Raw genomic sequence first — 19,040 nt, 5'->3', positions numbered from 1 at the left:
GACCTAAAATCAATAATTCAGAGTTGCATGTGGACTTAGGGTGAACTCAAGTTTTTTAAAAGGGTTTAAAAATTAGATTGAGATAGACCTAAGTTTTAATGGTTCTAAAGAGTTTAGTAACCTAGATTAATCTTTTAAAATCGGTTTAATAAGATTAAATTGGTTGAAATAAAAGATTAAATTTGTTGTAAATCTATCTATAAGAGACCTTTTGTCTAAGGCAGATTCTGGCTAGGCTGTGATTCTTAAGTTGACAGAAACCTAACACCCCTACTTGGGAATCTACATGGAAAGGTGAATTAGATAGATTTTCAACAAGCATGCGACGTTTTGGTCAAAGACTTCGTTAAAGAGTTTAATGGATGATGATAAAAAATTGTTTCACTATCCAAGGTAAAAGTTACTCTTGGGAAAACCTAAAAGTCACTTAGTTATAATCCTTAGCTGTGTTTTTTTCTAAGTAAGCTAAACCCTAGGTTATAAAATACTCAGTGGGAGGAAGAGGAGTATCAGATATGTCTATGATTCCATTCACGTTTCTCTTTTTATGTTCATACCGTGAGATTCATGCTTGGCCTCGAGATACCCAGGATGCATCCCCCTTCGGATGGTGTTTGCATGAGTCAATATCAAGGTGGGCGGGAGAGTATTTATAGTAAGTGGGTGAAGGGTATGTGTCAACACGTCCTATGGTCTCTGTCATTGGTTCACACTGTGAGATCATTCTGTATGCCCTCATGTCGCCTTCGGAGCATCCCCCTTCAGATGGGTTTTGTGCAGTTGGTCAATATCAAGGTGAACTCCAGAAATGGATAGGGTCACTTTAGGTTTTGCCCCAATCAGATTTTTTCCCTTCGGATTGGCCTTTTGGGATGGATATCTAGGGCTTAAAATGGCGGGTCACACTTATGGGAGATTGTTAAGTAAGTTAATGATCTCTTGGCCAAATCAATAATGGATTGTTGTTATAGGAACAAAAGCTGTTCTGGTATTGATAACTGGTTGAGAACTTCTCAATTCAGAGGAGGGATAACTGACCTCCCTTCGGCAGCTTTTTTCCTAAACCTTTGAAGCATCATTGCAAAACTAGATGTCACACAAGGTTCTTGTTAGTTTTGCTAAAACCTTATTGGATGTTGTTTTGTTTTACAACGGGTATTTGCTCAAAACCTAACGTAGGTCAATGTGTTTTTCTTTTCAGCAACTCGTTAGTATTTCCATTTAAAGCTTTTAAAAATGGCCGATTATTTACAGTGGAAAGAATCGTGTGAAACGAATTTCGTGGCAAACAACCTCGATCCCACTACTCTTCAAAAGAGGAGACAAGACAGTAAATATGATTTATTGGTCTTGGAGACATGTCTGGTAGAGAATGATGATTCTGCCTGGATCTTTGATTCAGGTGCTACCAATCATGTCAGTTCCTCTTACTAAGGATTCAGTTCCTGGCAAACATTGCCACAGGGAGAGATGACTCTTCGAGTCAATACTGGTGAGGTTGTTTCAGCTGTTGCTGTAGGCAGGCTGAAGTTATTTGTTGACAAGAAACGTTATTTGTTACTGGATAATGTTTTTGTAGTTCCTCATATTAAGAGGAACTTAATCTCGGTTTCTTGTCTCATTGAACAAGGCTACACCGTCTCCTTTTCTGAGAATAAAGTGTTTATTTTCAAGAATGGAATGGAGATTGGTTATGGTTCAATGGAAAATAACTTATATGTACTAAGGTCGTTAATCATAAAAGCCTTGTTTAACACTGAAATGTTCAGTACGGCAACAACAGCTAAAATACCAAAGGTTTCTCCAAAGGAAAACGCCCATCTTTGGCATCTTAGGTTAGGTCACATCAACCTCAATAGGATTAAGAAGTTGGTGAAAAGTGGACTTCTAAAGAGTTTAGAAAAAAACTCCTTGTTGGTATGTGAATCATGCCTCAAAGGCAAAATGACCAAATGACCTTTTACTTGAAAAGGTTACAGAGCTAGGGAAGCCTTGAAGCTTGTACATTCAGAACTCAATGGTTCGATGAATGTTAGAGCTCGAGGTGGGTATGAATACTTCATCTCTTTCATAGATGATTATTCAAGGTTTGGGTATCTCTTCCTAATGCAACGTAAGTCTGAAGCCCTTAACAAGTTCAAGGAGTATAAGGCTGAAGTTGAAAACTTGTTAGGTAAAAAGATAAAAACACTACGATCTGATCGTGGTGGAGAGTATACAAACCTCCAATTCCAGAACTATATGATAGAACATGAGATTGCGTCCCATATTTTGGCCCCTGGTACACCTCAGCAGAATGGTGTATCAGAAAGGAGAAACAGGACTTTGTTGGAAATGGTTCGGTCTATGATGAGTTATGCTCATCTTCTATGATCTGAGTGAGAACAAAGTGCTTATTTCCACTAATGCTATCTTCTTGGAAGAAGATCACATGATGGATCATAAGCCATGAAGTAAGCTCATTTTACGTGAGATCTCAAGTGAGATTGAGACTGCTGAGGGTTCAACAAGAGTTGTTGAACAGGCCGAAAGATCAACAAGAGTTGTTAAGGTCAGGACGTCTAGTCAACCAGCTCAAGAATTGAGACTGCCTCGATATAGTAGGAGGGTTATGAACCGACTAGATCACTACATGAGTTTAACTGAAGCCCAAAACGTCATTACAAATAATGGGGTCGAGGATTCGTTGTCTTTTAAGAAAGCAATGGAGGATTTGATCACTAGATGATGGTGAAGATGTTCCTCAAGTATTTTCGGAGAACGAAGGATTACATCTTGTATATGAAGCTAAGGATCTAATCCTTATGGGATACAACGTTGCTGATCTCTTTACAAAGGCCCTCACGGCTAAAGTGTTTGAAGGTCACCTGGAGAGTCTGGGTATACGGGACATGCGACATCTTGTCTAGGACAAGTGGGAGATGATACTGGGGTATGCCCTAGTTTATTGTATATTGTACATTTTTATTTTGTATCGTACATTAGTCTCCCAAGTCATTAAGATAAATGGGAGATTGTTGGGATTGGTGTCCTAATTCTCCTTGAGTCTCGTTGTTTTGTAAAGATACACATTGTTCAATGAATAAAATAAGTGTTATTTAATTCTGGCATTTACTCATATCCAATAAACAAAGCTCCTTAGTTATCTTATGTGAACTTAAGCATGTATATGTGATATACAAGTGGATCATGCCTTAAGTGATAACCTAAATAGGTCTGTAGTATAAGGATTAAGGTGAGATACCTAATCATGGTGACACTACAGATATGGCCCGCTTTGTAGAGGTTTGCAAGTGTTGTAAACTACTACAGATGGTAGATCCTGACCATTCATGTGGATACGTGGAGCCGGAATGTCCTATACAAAGAGTTTGTGTAAGACTTGGACCACGAGATGACTAGACTCTGTATATAATGCCGTTGATACTAGAGACTTACATCTCACCTAAACGACCATAGGTGACACGACCTCAATCCTGAGTGTTTTGGTAATTCCTACCTTTGAGGGCGGTCCTTTGATTAGTATGGGTGAGAGTGGCCAGATTGCATTCTCAACATGCCTACCTTCTTGGGGACTTGTCTGATCTGGGAGCTGGGAATTCAATCCACAATATAGAGTTCACTCCTTTCCTAAAGAAGGGATAAGTAGAGAGATTGCTCCCTTAAGGGATGATTTCGAGGCTTGAACATAGTGGCTACAGCTTCTCTTTGGAAGAGAAGACTCAATCATAGTAGAACTTTGACTTATGTTCATTAAAGGGATCAATGGTACTTAAGGAGACAGATGTAACTACAGAGGCATTATGGTTATTGGCCCAGCTGTACCTACGAGCGATCTGTGAAGGGTTGTCGCACTGCTGATTGGTTAAGATGGACACATAATATATCTATGGTAAGAAGAGTTCAGTTGTCGGTCTTTAGTGGAGTGCCTAGTAGTTAACAGATGGTGGATCCTGTGACTAAAGAGTTTAGTCAGTTATTCACGTATCGTTGGAGCTTCAAGCTACAGGTCCATGAGGTCCCCTTGGTAGCTCAACATTTTTGCTCTTTTCACCTTTTGACTCTTTTTGGTTGGAGAGATGCTTCTTGAATTGCTTCTTTCTCTCGATGAAGTTCTTATACTTACGTGAAAGATAGGCAACATCATCTTCATCAAGGTCATCTTCATCTTGGGAGTCAACTTCTAAAGAGATAGTCTTTAAAGCTATACTCTTTTCTTTCTTTTTCTTCTCATCCTCCATGTTTTTCTTGATCTTTATCTCATGCGTCAACAACGAGCCCATGAGTTCATCAATGGAGAGAGATTTGAGATCCTTTGCCTCTTGAATGGCGGTGACTTTAGGCTCCCATTGTTTAGGCAAAGACCACAATAGCTTCTTTATCTTCTCAAGACTTGAGTACTTTTTCCCAAGTTCTTCTAAAGCATTGACAATGTTAGTAAATCTAATAAACATATCGGAAATAGCTTCATTTTCATCAATTTTAAACATTTCATATTGATGAACTAACATGTCAATCTTTGTTTCTTTTACTTGACTAGTTCTTTCATGAGTAATTTCTAATTTATCTCATATCTCTTTAGCGGTTTTGCAAATAGACACTCTATTATACTCAACTTTATTCAAAGCACAAAATAAGCAATTAATAGCTTTGGCATTTAAAGAGCATGCATTCTTTTCATTTATTGACCATTCTTCCTTAGGTTTTATAGTGCTAACACCATCAACATATTTTGTTAGAATTTTAAAACCTTCCTCAACAATATCCCATAAATTATAATCAATAGAAAGCAAGAAAAATCTCATTCTATTTTTTCAATAACTATAATTAGTACCATTAAAGAAAGGAGGCTTCGGAATAGATTGACTATCGGTAAAAGGGATAAAACCTAAAGTTGCCATAGCTCAAAAACAATTAAGTTTATCAAGAAATAAATATTTCAAGAAGAGAAACCCGCTCTGATACCAATTGTTGGATCGATATGGCAACCCTAGAGGGGGGTGAATAGGGTTTAATTAAACTTTTTTTCTAAATTAACCCAATTAAACTAATTAATACACTTTTTATAAATAATAAGAAAAAATCAATTTATGCCACAAATAAGATGACAAAAATGTGACAATTTAATTCTATCAAATTTTAGCAAATAAATAAGAACAAACTAAAACATATAATAAATTTCTTAAATTAATTGAAAAAATAAAAAGGAAAGAGTTAGAGAAGAAGACACCGTAATTTTTATAGTGGTTCGGTCAAACTCGACCTACTCCACTCCCCAAGCGCCTCTTGGGAATTTGAATAAAATCTTTCCGACTCTTTCCATGGATTAGAGCTCAACTGTTACACCACCGCTCCTTTTACGGGTTCAAGAGAAAACCCGATCCTTTCCACGGTTTAGGATCAAATCATTACAAATATTGGAATTTTTTTAAGAACACAATACAACTCTCACTAGAGTGGATTTACAAGTTTAAGTACTCAATATGTTTATCCTCACAATACAATAACACTCTCTCAAGAATAAGATGAAAAGAAAAAAAAAATTGGGAACTTAGAGAGAGCAAAAATGAAACTTTTGAGTTTTGGAGGATTATGAAATGTAAAATTTGTTAGTTTAAAATTTGGAGAGGAAGATGGTTTATACAGAGATGGAAAAATGTTTAGAAACCACAATTAATTTGGACCATTGGATTTTGGAAAAGAAAAATCAATGGTGGAGATTTTAAACTAAACAGTCGTTAGATACAAACAAAATATAATATTAAATTTCTTTTATTTTGAAATTCATTTTCTTTTTAAAATTAATCCAAAAAAAAAAATACCATGTGTCAAAAACTAGCCCTTAGACACAAACATAAAATAATATTAAATTTATTTTCCTTTTAATTCATTTTCTTTTTAAATTCATTCTTTTTAAAGTCAATCCAAAAATAAAAAACATACCATGTGTAAAAAAACTAGTCGTTAGACACAAACATAAAATAATATTAAATTTATTTTCCTTTTAAATTTCTTTTTAATTTCAATTTTTTATTTTAAATCAATCCAAAAATCAAAAGTCCATCATATGTTATTCTCTTAATGATCCACCATTCAACCAATATACTGCCACATGTCTACATGCAAATGGTCTGGTTATGCCACATCATCCACTACGGTATTTTCTCTATAGACTTGTTTCGGTCATATCGTCTTCGTTTTAACTCCGATTTGAGTGATCAAGAGGTGTTGGAATCATTGTTCCGAGCTCTACACTATGGACATATTAAAATACTAAGATTTTCAGTAATTAAAAATTGAGTTTGTTATCAACAAAACATTGATTAATTAATTAATTAAAATTAATTAATCTGAGATTAAGAGCCAAAAAGCTAACAAAGTGTTTAGGAAACACCATATGGCCATGGAGAGAATGCAAAGGTCAGTTCAAAATTTAGGGACGTAAAGGTACTATGATTATGAAATCTGTAAAATTGGTGTCAAGACAACCTTTTTGAATGGTCATCTTGACGAGTATTTACATGTCTCAACCATAAGGGTTTATTGAATAGGGTCAGGAGCAAAATGTTTGCAAGCTTAATAGATCTATTTATGGATTGAAAGAGGCACATCGACCCTGGAATATAAGGTTTGACATTGCAATCAAATCTTATGGCTTTGAATAGAATGTTGACGAACCTTGTGTTTACAAGAAGAAAGTCAACAAGTCTATAGCTTTCTTGGTCCTTTATGTTGATGATATCCTGCTTATTGGGAATGAGACAGAATTCCTTGTTAACGTAAAGAGATGCCTAGCATTACGATGTTGTTGGAATCCAAATTGTTCAGAATCGCAAGAATAGAATGCTAGCATTATCTCAAGCATCTTATATTGTCACGATGTTGTCAAAATATAACATGCAAAATTCCAAAAAGAGTATGTTACCTTTTAGAAATGAAATTCATTTGTCTAAGGAATGATGCCCTAAGAAACCTCAAGAAGTTGAGGAAATGAAAAGAATTCTTTATGCATCAGTAGTCGGAAGCTTAATGTACACTATGTTATTTATGTTGGGTTTTATGTCCTTAAGTTTGTGATTTCTAAATAATAAACTTATTTTGTTATCAATAAAGATGTTATTGAGGCTTATTCAATAAAGTGTTATTGAATGTATAAATTGCTCATTTCGTTTTAGAAAGAAGAATAAATCTAATAAACAAAATATCCATGGATATTATAATAATACTTTAACTTTATGTGGAGACATAAGAGTGAATCAAGTTCAGTAAATAGCCAAAATGGTCTATGGTATACCAATATGACTCGGTACCTTATTCTGGTAACCTATTGGATGCGACCCACTCTGTAGTTGTTACAATTTGTTGTAAAGTGTTACAAACGAAGTAATCCTGATTCGTTCATGTATTGACATGAGGAGTAGGGGCGTCCTATGCAATGGATTTGCATAAGATCGGACCAAGAAATAAGTCACTCTTACTTTATAATGTTGTTTACTATTTAAGACTAATTATTTCAAAGCGATGACCTAGGTAACTTGACCTTAATCCTGAGATAACTATGAACTTCTGTTTATTTGGGATTATCTTTAGATTTGCATGGGTGAGGGTTGACTTAACAGCGCCGGCTCAATGACCTTCCATTTTAGAGATAAGATCAAGTAGATAGCTGGGGATATAGGGTGCATGATGGAATTCGCAGGTAGATAGCTGGGGACATAGGGTGCAAGATGGAATTCGCTCCTACCCGTTTTTAGGGATAGTAGAGAGTGAAGGAAATCGAAATCGAGGATTTCCATGAGTAGCGAAAAGATCATTCCAAATTACAATCATATATGAACTTTACAATTACAATCGCAAACAGAAACTATACGATCGTCTAGCTTTTTTTCACATCATCTAATGCTCGAAGCTAAACGATCGTCTAGCACTGAACCTCAACGATGATATGAATAGAGGCTGAAATACTGGAATCGGCAACTCGGCCTTCTTCACTTGTTTCTTCAATTACAACTTAATTTCTACTCTAATGTCTCCAAATACACTACAGACTCTTGGGAACACATTTAAGCTCATCAAGCAAGAGCAAATTACAAATTTAAACGAGAAATCAAAGAGAAATTAAAAGCCAAAACTCAAAAAACCATATCAGTACAGCAGTTTCATATAACTCATATAAAACACCCACCACACAAAAATTAAACCAAATTGAATGTTTAAATGATGCTCTGATACCAATTGTTGGATTGTATTATCATGCAGTGGAAGCGTCAAGGATCAATAAGCACTCTAATTCATTAATTTTGGCAGAAACTAAAGCATGCTTATACAAAAATAAGTGGGTTTCAAGTCATACTTTTTAGTCCTCTTGAAATCTTGATTTCCAACTGCAACTTTCTCCAAATCTTGTTGTAGACCACCACATGATTTCCCCATTATTTTCTTGGTGCTCTAGATTGAGTTGTGGGTCAAAATAAGCTTGAATTAAGGGAGCTTGGAGAAATACTCACAATAGCAACCAGCTTTGAAGAACATCTTTACACGAATTTTTCAGCAAAAATTCAGCCGATTGCATGCCTCAAATTCACTTCAATCTAATCAATATATTGCAGACCATCATGCAATGAAAATGGGTGTATGAGATGCAGCTCATGCTTGGAGTAATTGAAGCTTGAAGATGGTGGGTTATAGGTGAGCTACTTGAAGATGACAATGGAAAAAATCAATTTCCCATTTTGTGTTTTTTCTTCTTTTTCAACATTTCAAAATTGATTTCATAAACCAATTTATTTTCTAAAATTGAAAACATTATTAATTTAACAAAATTCATTTCACAAATTAATTTTTTCTAATAAAATTAATAAATAATTATTTAAGCAATTTAATAATTATAATTAATTTAATATCAAATATTAAATTAATTTTACACAAATCTGCCTTCGTTATTTAAATCATATTTAAATATTAATTCTCCAATTTCGTTTAATTCACAAAATTAAACGTGTAATTATATCTCATATAATTACCAATTCCTTTAATTCTAATTTGAACTTTTCATATTAACTTATCATGCTACTCTAGAGCTAATCCATTTCCGAGCTAGTAGGGGGACCTCATAGACCTACAAATCATGGGCTCCAACGATCCGAGATTAATCGGCTAAACTCATTAGATCGAACTAACCCCAATTCCTTAACTAATGGGTCACTCCACTAAAGCCCATAGTTGAACTCCCCTCACTATAGATATATTATGTCCACTCGATATAACCATGATTAGTAAGTTAACCCTTCACGGGTTCTTCGTAATAACGGTTGGGTTAAATCTCTGTTTACCCTCGAAATTACCTTTTGTTCCTTAAGTTCCACTGATCCTCTAATGAACAATTGATTTGTGATCCACTCAACAAACCGAGTCCTTCTCGAGCCAATGAGAGAGTGGGGCCTCTTGTTCAAGACCTAGAATCAGTACTAAAGGGAATAACCTCTCTACTATCCCTAACAGCAAGTAAGAGTGAATTCCTTCTCGCACCCTATGTCCCTAGCTATTTATCTAGTCTTACCCCTAAAATGGGATGTTATTGAGCCGGCTCTGTTGAGCCAACTCTCACCTATCCAAATCTAAGAATAATCCCAAATAAATAGGAGTTCATAGTTAGCTCAGTATTAAGGTCAAGTTACCTAGGTCATTGGTTTGAAATAGTCAGTCTTAAATAGTAATTAACATTATAAAGTAAGAGTGACTGATTTCGTGGTTCAATATTGTACAAACCCTTTTGCACAAGGGCACCCCTACTCCTCATGTCATAACATGAGCGAATTAGGATCCCTTTGTTTGTAGCACTTTACAACTCTTTGTAACAACTACAGAGTAGGCCGCATCCAACAGTGTTACTAGAATAAGGCACTCAAACTTATTCATATACTATAGATCATTTTGACTATTTACTCAAACCTGATTCACTTTTATGTCTCCACATGAAGTTCAAGTACTCATGTAATAGTCAAAGGACTTTTAGGTTTATTGGATTTCTAATAAGCAAAACATATTATCAATAAGAACTTATTGAATTTTCAGAATAAGTTTTATTGTTTACAAACCATGAGTTTTAGGACATAAAACCCAATCGAAAGAAACTACCACCTCTAGTAAATCCCGAAGGAAACACAACCTCTAGTTAATTCCGAAGGAAACTACCACCTCTAGTGAATCCCAAAGGACACGTAACCTCTGGTGAATTCTGAAGGACACACAATCTCTAGTGGGTATCTAAGTAATAGTGAGGACACTATCACAAGGGCTAAATGTACTCGAGAAGCGTGGATAAACGGCGATCACTCGGCACCTGCAGCAGCGAAACCGAACGGCAGGGCGTGAAGGGCCGAATAGCGAGCGATTGGCTAGGCTGGAACACAAAAGGCGACTGGGTGAATGACTGGAAGCCTGCAACCAACGTAAATGAACGATGCTCACGGCTGGGTCCCTTCTGATGGTGTGGCTATCTGAAATGAGTCTGATTGACAGCACAGACGATTGGGCTTCACTACAGGGGAGACTGGCTTGAACCGAATGGCAGACAAGGCATGCGACGACGACTGGCTTAGATTGGATGGCAAGGGAGAGGCCGTCGACGAGGGTTGTAGAGATGGAGAGACGCTAGAGAGGGGAGCGTTTAGCGAGGGTTGCAGAGAGAGAGAGACGCGAGTGGGGGGGGGGGGGGGGGAAGGTGGGGCGAAGAAGAAGAAAAGAAAAAGGAAAGGAATAAAACTAAAATATTTATTTATATTTTATTCTATCTGATCTTATTTTATATTATTAAATATTTTTCCTCCCACAAATCTCAAAACTAACCCCTTCCCTTCCAATTGAATTAAATTCTAGACTATAAATTCCAAATTACATTAATGTGACGTAAAAAGCCCAAATTTTCCTTTTAGAAGGGCTAAATCCCACAATTTCCCTCAGATACTAGAAAATACTGAAATTACATTAAGAACAAAAAATTCAGGGTGTTACACTAGATGGCAGCCACCTCATACTTCTATTAGATCTTAATAGCAACTTTAATAGGAAGGACTAAATTGTTACTATTTTCAAAATATGCAGACTAAAACATTAGTTTTGAATGTTTTGAAATCAAATTGTTACTCTAGTGAAAGTACAGGGATTTAATGTGATTTTTAACAAAAAAGAAAAAGAAAAAGAAATTGATATATTAGATATAAAATTGAATTTTTTGTCTAATAGCTCTATGAATGTAAAAGACAAAATTGAAGTATAAGACTAAATTTGTAATTTTAAAAGTTCAAGAACCAAATATACACAAATCTTAAAGCTCAAAGTTCAAAGACTACATTTATAATATCATATTTAATAATAAATAGAAAAAATAATAATAATCTATTTACCACAACTTTTTTGGCCTCTCCAAGCTCCACACAACCAAAAAAAAAAAAAAAAAAAAAGCAAAACTCCTCCTCCAATCATAAATGGACCTCACACATTCAAAACAACCTAAGTTAAAGTAAACAAAAGATGAAACAAGTGCCTCAAATTTCTCAAACAATCAATTAATCTAAGTCCCTCAATTCCAAAGAGAACAAATAAAAAAACAAAAAATGCACAATACAAACTTATAAATGGACATACAAGGATCCTTCTCCTACACATTGACAATGGCACGACATCGACTCATGTGTTTCATAATGCTCTTGCTAATCGCCTTGTTTGATATGTCAATGGCCAAACGCAAGTTTGGAAAAAACAAAAACGATGACATAATTCCTAGATTCCTCACACCACCGACACCATCTATCTACTTCTTTCGTAATTATCAAGTTGAAATTCACAACGATTTGAAAATGTACTTGTTAGACAATCATTGCTTCTCGAAAGATGAAGATTTAGGTTTGCATATACTCTTTCCAAGTGATCAACATGATTGGTCATTCAGAGATAACTTTATAAAGACCACTAAATTCCATTGTAGATTGGAATGGGAAAACAGATTTTTGGAATTTAATTCTTTTCAAAGCGATGTTGATTTCTTATATAATTTTTGTGGAAATTTCAATTGTTCTTGGAGTGCAAGACAAGATGAAGTTTATTTGACCAATTAGGAGGGTAAATATGTTTTTCAAGATTATTGGGATATGCTTAGAAAATGAGAAGGATAACTTAGTTACGTTTTTACAAAAGTTGATGACAATAGTTTGAATTTTATTCGTATGTTGCTCCCTTTTCTAATATTTATGAGTGTATGAATCAGCTTACCTGTAGTTCGACTAATTTCATGGGACAATCCATGATTGTAAATCCTAAGTAGGTGACCATAATGATACTATATTTCTTTAAAAGAATTTTATTTGTATATTGTACCACTTTTTTTTAAACTAATTTTCTTTTTCTCTTATCTAAAGTAAAAGGGAAAAAAAAAAAACTTTGCAGCTCCATTTGTTTGGGTGAGATTCAATCTCAATGTACTTGTAATCAGGTTCGATATAAAAAATGCGTTTAATAGTTTTGGAAACCACATTTTCCACCATCATTTTATAAGTCTCTTCATGTTTACGTATGGCATTGCTATTCCCCTTTGAAAATATCTACTTATTCAAAATATAATTTGAAAGCCACTAATAGATCGAAGAAAGGGTGTTGAATCCTTCCTCAACCAATCAAATAAAATGTATAATTACTAATCAATACAACATATATTACTGGGTAGAATAAGGGGAAGACCAGGTCGAGCCGTAGGTGAGAACGAAGATTAGTTTCACTAAGCTCATTTTCCTAGCTGAAGCAACAAGAGGGGGAATTTGGTGTGGTTTGAGAAGCAATCACCGAAAATTAAAATGTGGAATCTAAACACAAGAAAGTAAAGTGCAAGAAAAGTAAAAGCGACTTGACATAAATTTTAGAGATATTCCCAACTACTTGCTTGATCGTTCATTTCGTATAATTTTATCTATATTATAATGACCCGAATTTCCTATGACCTCTTTACGTGGGCACTGCTTCATCGATGCATATTTCAAAACAATGTTCTTTAACCAATCTAACTTCAAAAGAAATTTATATAATTAAAAAAACATCAATAAAATAATTTATCCAATAGAAGGAAAAACATTTATCGGGATCTCCTAAAAACATTAATGAGAAATAATTTCAAAATTTAGCATTGTAATTCAAAACATCTGACTAAAAGCATTCACAATACTCAAAACTAAATGACTTAATGGGGATGCAAAATATCACCAATCCCATGAATCCATCCTAGATTTTTCTCGTCATGTGTGTAGTACGTTCATTGGTTTTATCTAAAAAAATGATAAAGAAATATTGAGTAAATAAAATACTCAGTAAGTAGCTCCACTACCAAGATCAGACTATGTAATCACATACAATCATGAGTTTAAAAATTGATTCAACTAGTGGGACCAAAAAGTTAGCTAGATTTGGCTAAACTATGTCATGTGCCACTTCAGGGAATTTTCTTGTCATGTGCCCTTTTATGGCCTTTTATATATATATATATATATATATCATTTAGCATTCCAAGGCATTATGCGTATTATGTGCCTTTTCAAGCTAATGGTGTCATGTACCTTTTATGGTAACCATAAGATAAAAGAAAAACTGTTTTCCTAAAATTAGTAGTTGCTTCATTCGGAAAGTACTCATGGTGAAAAGCTATCAAGTAAAGGAGTTTCACTAAGCAATAGCATTGACATAGACTAACGATTATATAGAGTTGACTATATGATAGTCATTCAGCTGATCGTTGCTACATGATCGAGTAGCAAAGTCTATGTCATAGGCTACAGTTTACTAAACGATGGAGCACATTGTCTATGTGATAGACGAGCTTCTTATCTCCCACTTGCTTGTTCGTCTACTCGATCGTAGACCTTCAATCTCTTTCTCAAGCCAAGATCATATAGAGCCCACAACTCTTGGATTCTCACATCGAGAATACCAAGGTAACACTTGTGGTAGTGTCTTTACTCGGTTCGTGAATTGAGTTAGACTCGATTGTGTTCGAGGAGCATTCAAATGTTCATTGTGTTCGTGGTCGTGTTGTTCTACTTGTTGCATTCGAGAGTTGTTATGGATCTATTGTAGATTGTTTGATAGATTCTTGAAGAATGGTTCTTCAAAGGTATGCATACTCTATCCCTTGAATCTCTTGAAGCATGCTGTAATTTCTATTTGTGCACGACCTGTTAGTTTCTATTTTTAAATTGTAATTGTTTGTGTTCAATTCGAATGGAATTTGGAACAATCCTTTCTGCTGCTTATGGAGATCCTCTGGTTAGATTTCCTTCATACATGGATATCTTAATTTCATCGTACTGTAATTAAGTATACCTACTAGCTTTCATAAGTCTCGTAGGACCCACAATCTCTGGTGAACCTCAAAAGAAACACCACCTCTAGTGAGTCCCGAAGGAAACATAACCTCTAGTGAATCCCGAAGGAAAGCACCACCTCTAGTGAATCCCGAAGGAAACACAACCTCCGGTGTATCCTGAAGAAAACAACCATGTCTAGTGAATCCTAAAGGAAACACATCCTCTAGTGAATGACAAAGGAAAGCATCGCCTGTAATAAATCCCGAAGGAAACACAACCTTTGGTGGATCTCGAAGGAAACGACCACCTCTAGTGAATCTCGAAGGAAATATGTCACACCCCACTCTAGATTACCCTCTTAACCTAGATGGAATGGTGACTGCAGCAGTTACCAACCCTTTTGCTAGCAATTACTGCCTAACTAACCTGTTAACTTTTACTCAAACCCTGAATACCTACACATCATCAATATACCAACATATTAACTCGAAACTTAACACATTTACATTACAGGGTTTCGCAACATTGTTCATACATGAATATTACAACTTAGTGAGCCCCATCTAGTATACTAGTCACTAGACAGACACATGTGTACTAACTAATATAGGTTTTCAATTACACTTCCTTCAACTTGTTTCTTTGAGTGGCAAAGCAGCAGCGGAAAAGTCTTTTAAGAACTGACCGCTACCTGAAATGGAAAACATTTGAAAACGTGAGCTAGAAGCCCAATGAGTGACTTAATAAAGACATAAATCTCATGCTTAAACTGAAAGCTCGAAAACATAATATTGGAACTAAAATGTACCAAGCAAATGTGTACACAAAACCTTTAAAACCACCATTAAACATCATTATTCCCTAGTTAGGAACGAGCATACATCGCTCTAGCTCCCAACGTCTGTTACTAGCCAAGAGACCCATACTTCGGCCTCCCTTTGCTGGTATATAGCCTAAGAGACCCATACTTCGACCTCCCTTTATCCTTAGTTGTGAGTGAACTACTAGATCTAACCCTCAACATCACCCTTAATCGGGGAGAACCCTTTTGCTCAATCCCTCAACGTCAACCTTAATCGGGGAGAACCCTTTTGCTTAATCCCTCAACGTCAACCTTAGTCGGGGAGAACCCTTTTGCTCAATCTCTCGACGTCGTATTACCAACGTGCACGTGGTGTTTTCTATATACCGTCAACACCTTCGGTATATTTATTTAGATACCTTCCTTACCTTCAGTATCCGACTCACTTAAGCTATCAAGTTATCGAAGATCATTAAAAGAATAGTTTTCAAATATAGCATAGAAAACTCTTTAGGATACCTTCCTTACCTTCAGTATCCCTTTTCATTTTGTTTAGGAATACCAACGCATGTACTTTGACAACCTTAGGTATTTAAAACATAGTACATCAAGCTTCATTCAACCTTAGCTTTAACCCTAACGCATTCTTCATACTTTGTGAAACAAGTTGGCTTAAAACATACTAAACCAGCTTGTAAAAACCACTAGCATGCGTTAGACATGGAAAACATACTTGGAAAACCCATACACTAGTAAACATCATGAAAATGGAGTTACTAAAACATGCTGAAAGTATTTGGACAAGATAACATATTTAAATCGTGTCAATTTTCGTGGAAAACATGCTTTACTTAGCATGAGAAATAGCTTCAAACATATGTTACTTGGCACTTCATTTGAACACTTAGCATGAGAAATATCTTTTAAGAAATCATAGTTTCTAAATCATTAAAACATTAAATCATCACATAGTCACTCACAACTCGTTGGCCTTTTAACGGGTTATACGCATCTCCTAGCTCTTCTTGGCCTGAAAGGACATAATTCCCGGTTAAATGCTTAGAATTCTTAACAAAATACCTCAAATAGTTCATTTACTAATGGAACTTCCATCATCAAAGACAGCTTTACTAGCGAGATACTCATCATGAGTGCATTCTTCTCATGAGCAAGATCCTTCTCATGAGCGAGATCCTTCATCCTAGCGATACTCACCTTTCCAGCGAGATTCAGCCCAATTTCTAGCGAGATTTCCTTCTAGAGCGAGATTCTCATCACAAAATTAGCAAGATTTCCTTCATTGGCAAGATCCTCAGCACAAAATTAGAGAGATTTCCTTCATAAGCGAGATTCTCATTCTCCATATGAGCTGTTTGCTTGTTCTTCCCAAGCAGCTGTTTGCTTATGCACAGTTTCTCTATTATAATTTCAAAAATTCAAAACTCAAAATCCAGACCTATTTTGAAGGAACTTCCTTCTACAAACTTGTTTAGAATTGAGTTAACTTTCTTACCTTAAAATTTCAGCCAAACATTCCTTATAGTTTGGCCTGGAGCTTTCAATCTTCACCTCAGGCCCTAATTAATCCAAGATTCTGCCTCTTCTGCAAATTCTCTACTTTTGTTCTTCTCCTCTTGCAATCTTTCTCCGGCAAGACAACCTCGAAAACTAGATTCTCCCAGATTTCAAATGGCACCACTTTCACTAAATTTGTTCTTGTTAATTACCAAAACCATGCTTTTGAAGTTCTTTTTCCCTTTTAATCTTCTTGTCGCCTCCCGAATTCAAGGATTAACAGCCACGTACCAAACCAATAAGTGAGTTTCCTTATTTAACATGTTTTTCCTTTCCTTTCTCAACAACTCCTATAAATAACATGGATTTTTACTTATTTGGTATTTAATATATCATTCCATCGGCTAAACATGCTTGTTTAGGAAACTTAGAATTCCGGGTTTACACTTAACTACACAAGAACTTATTTCTTCTTGCTTCCATCCTTTATCCCTCCTAAACCATGACTTCATTTAACTCACTAGAAGAAATCACATTACTTACTATTACTTAAAGTAATTAGGGTTCGAGTTTTACAAAATACAATTTCTAGTGAATCCCGAAGGAAACCACCACCTCTAGTGAATCCCAAAGGACACACAACCTCTAGTGGGTATCTAACTAACAGTGAGGACATTATCAAGATTTCAAAATCACAAGTATCATAATGGGGTCCTATAACATACATATACATCTCATCATCATAGTTCGATAACCTACATATACATCTCATCATCATAGTCCCATAACATACATATACATCTCATCATCATGTTCCATAACATACATATACATCTCATCATCATAGTTCCATAACATACTATACATCTTGTCATCCTCAGATTTAACAGAATCTCGAAGAATAAAATGTACTTAAATCATGCTAGCATTCAATCCTCGTTCATGCATATCTTGTTCGTGCAACTCACTAAGGGAAATCATACGTAGCAATAAATGTAATAAACATTATGAATACAACATTCTTAATATTTTCTAGCACAAAGTAGTTTCAGTAGTACGATTACTTACCTCGAGCTAGATTTAGATATTAATCCAAGTGAACAGTCTCTAACAACAAATCTTTGATTTCAGTCCCCTTAACAAAAAAACACAATATTAAATTCCAACCTTCGAAAACACACGAAATAAAATTAAACCATCACTAATCAACTTACCCAATGAAGCCCGCTCAATAAAAGTTTTCAAGATTCCAATCTCCAAAATTTCTTCTCGGTCAGCTTCTACTTCCAATAGATGGCGGCTAAGAACCCAAAATAAAATGAAAGCAGATTAAATCTTGGCCCAAAAACTTACACCCATCCAATGGGCAATCAAAAACAACCAAATTGCCAAAAACTTACCTAACAACAAATCTGGTGACAAAACAACAATCGTGGTTGTGGGCTGGATAGCACCAGATGGCCGTGAACGGCGATTGAGGGCTAATCATACTCGAGCAGCGCGGATGAACGATAGTCACTCAGCTTCTGCGGTGGCGAAACCGAACGACGTGGTGTGAAGGGCCGAACAGCGAGTGGCTGACTAGGCTGGAACGCGAAAGGCGGCTGGGTGAATGACTGGAAGCCTACGACCGGTGTGGATGATGATGCTCACGATTGGGCCCCTTTGGATCTGGCGCGATGTGGCTGCCTGCAATGAGTCTGATCGACGGTGTGGACGATCTAGCTTCACAACTGGCAGAGGTTGGCTCGGACCGAATGACGGATGAGGCACGCGAAGGTGGCTGGCTTAGATTGGACGGCGAGGGAGGGTCGCTCGACGAGGGTTGCAGAGAAGGAGAGATGCGAGAGAGAGGGGCGTTCGGCGAGGGTTAAATTTTCCTATTAGAAGGGTTAAATTCCACAACTTCCCTCAGATACAAGAAAGTACAAAAATTACATTAAGAACAAAAAATTCAGGGTGTTACTCTAGATGGAAGCCACCTCATACTTCTATTTGATCTGAATAACTTTAATAGGAAGGATTAGATTGTTACTATTTTCAAAGTACAAAGACTAAAACATTACTTTTGAAATTTTGAAATCAAATTGTTACTTTAGTGGACTTAATGTGATTTTTAACACAAAAAAAAATTGATATATTAGATATTTAATTGAATTTTATGTCTAATGTAGCTCAATTTTTTTGTCTAATAGCTCTATGAATGTAAAAGACAAAATTAAACTATAAGATTAAATTTGTAATTTTAAAAGTTCAAGAACCAAATATACACAAATATCAAAGTTCGAAGACTACGTTTATAATATCATATTTTATAATAAATAGCAAGAAAAAAATAGTAATCTATCTACCACGACTTTTTTGGCCTCTCCAAG

The 19,040-nt window shown here is 35.7% G+C and overlaps 1 long non-coding RNA gene across 1 annotated transcript; it reads right to left on the bottom strand.

The window, feature by feature from the left end:
• Positions 1-14,829: 14,829 nt before the first annotated feature.
• Positions 14,830-18,650, bottom strand: LOC120081186 (uncharacterized). The gene is made up of 4 exons (XR_005482702.2): positions 18,066-18,650; positions 17,880-17,965; positions 17,734-17,800; positions 14,830-15,039 (listed from the first exon to the last, which is right to left on the bottom strand). It is a non-coding gene; the product is annotated as an uncharacterized LOC120081186 (long non-coding RNA).
• Positions 18,651-19,040: the final 390 nt, after the last annotated feature.

This window comes from Benincasa hispida, chromosome 7 (assembly GCF_027475165.1).
Source record: "Benincasa hispida cultivar pf3 chromosome 7, pf3_genome.v1.1, whole genome shotgun sequence".
NCBI classification, from domain to species: Eukaryota; Viridiplantae; Streptophyta; class Magnoliopsida; order Cucurbitales; family Cucurbitaceae; genus Benincasa; species Benincasa hispida.
The sequence above is the reverse complement of the archived record's forward strand: the minus strand, read 5'-3'. Positions and strand labels throughout refer to the sequence as shown.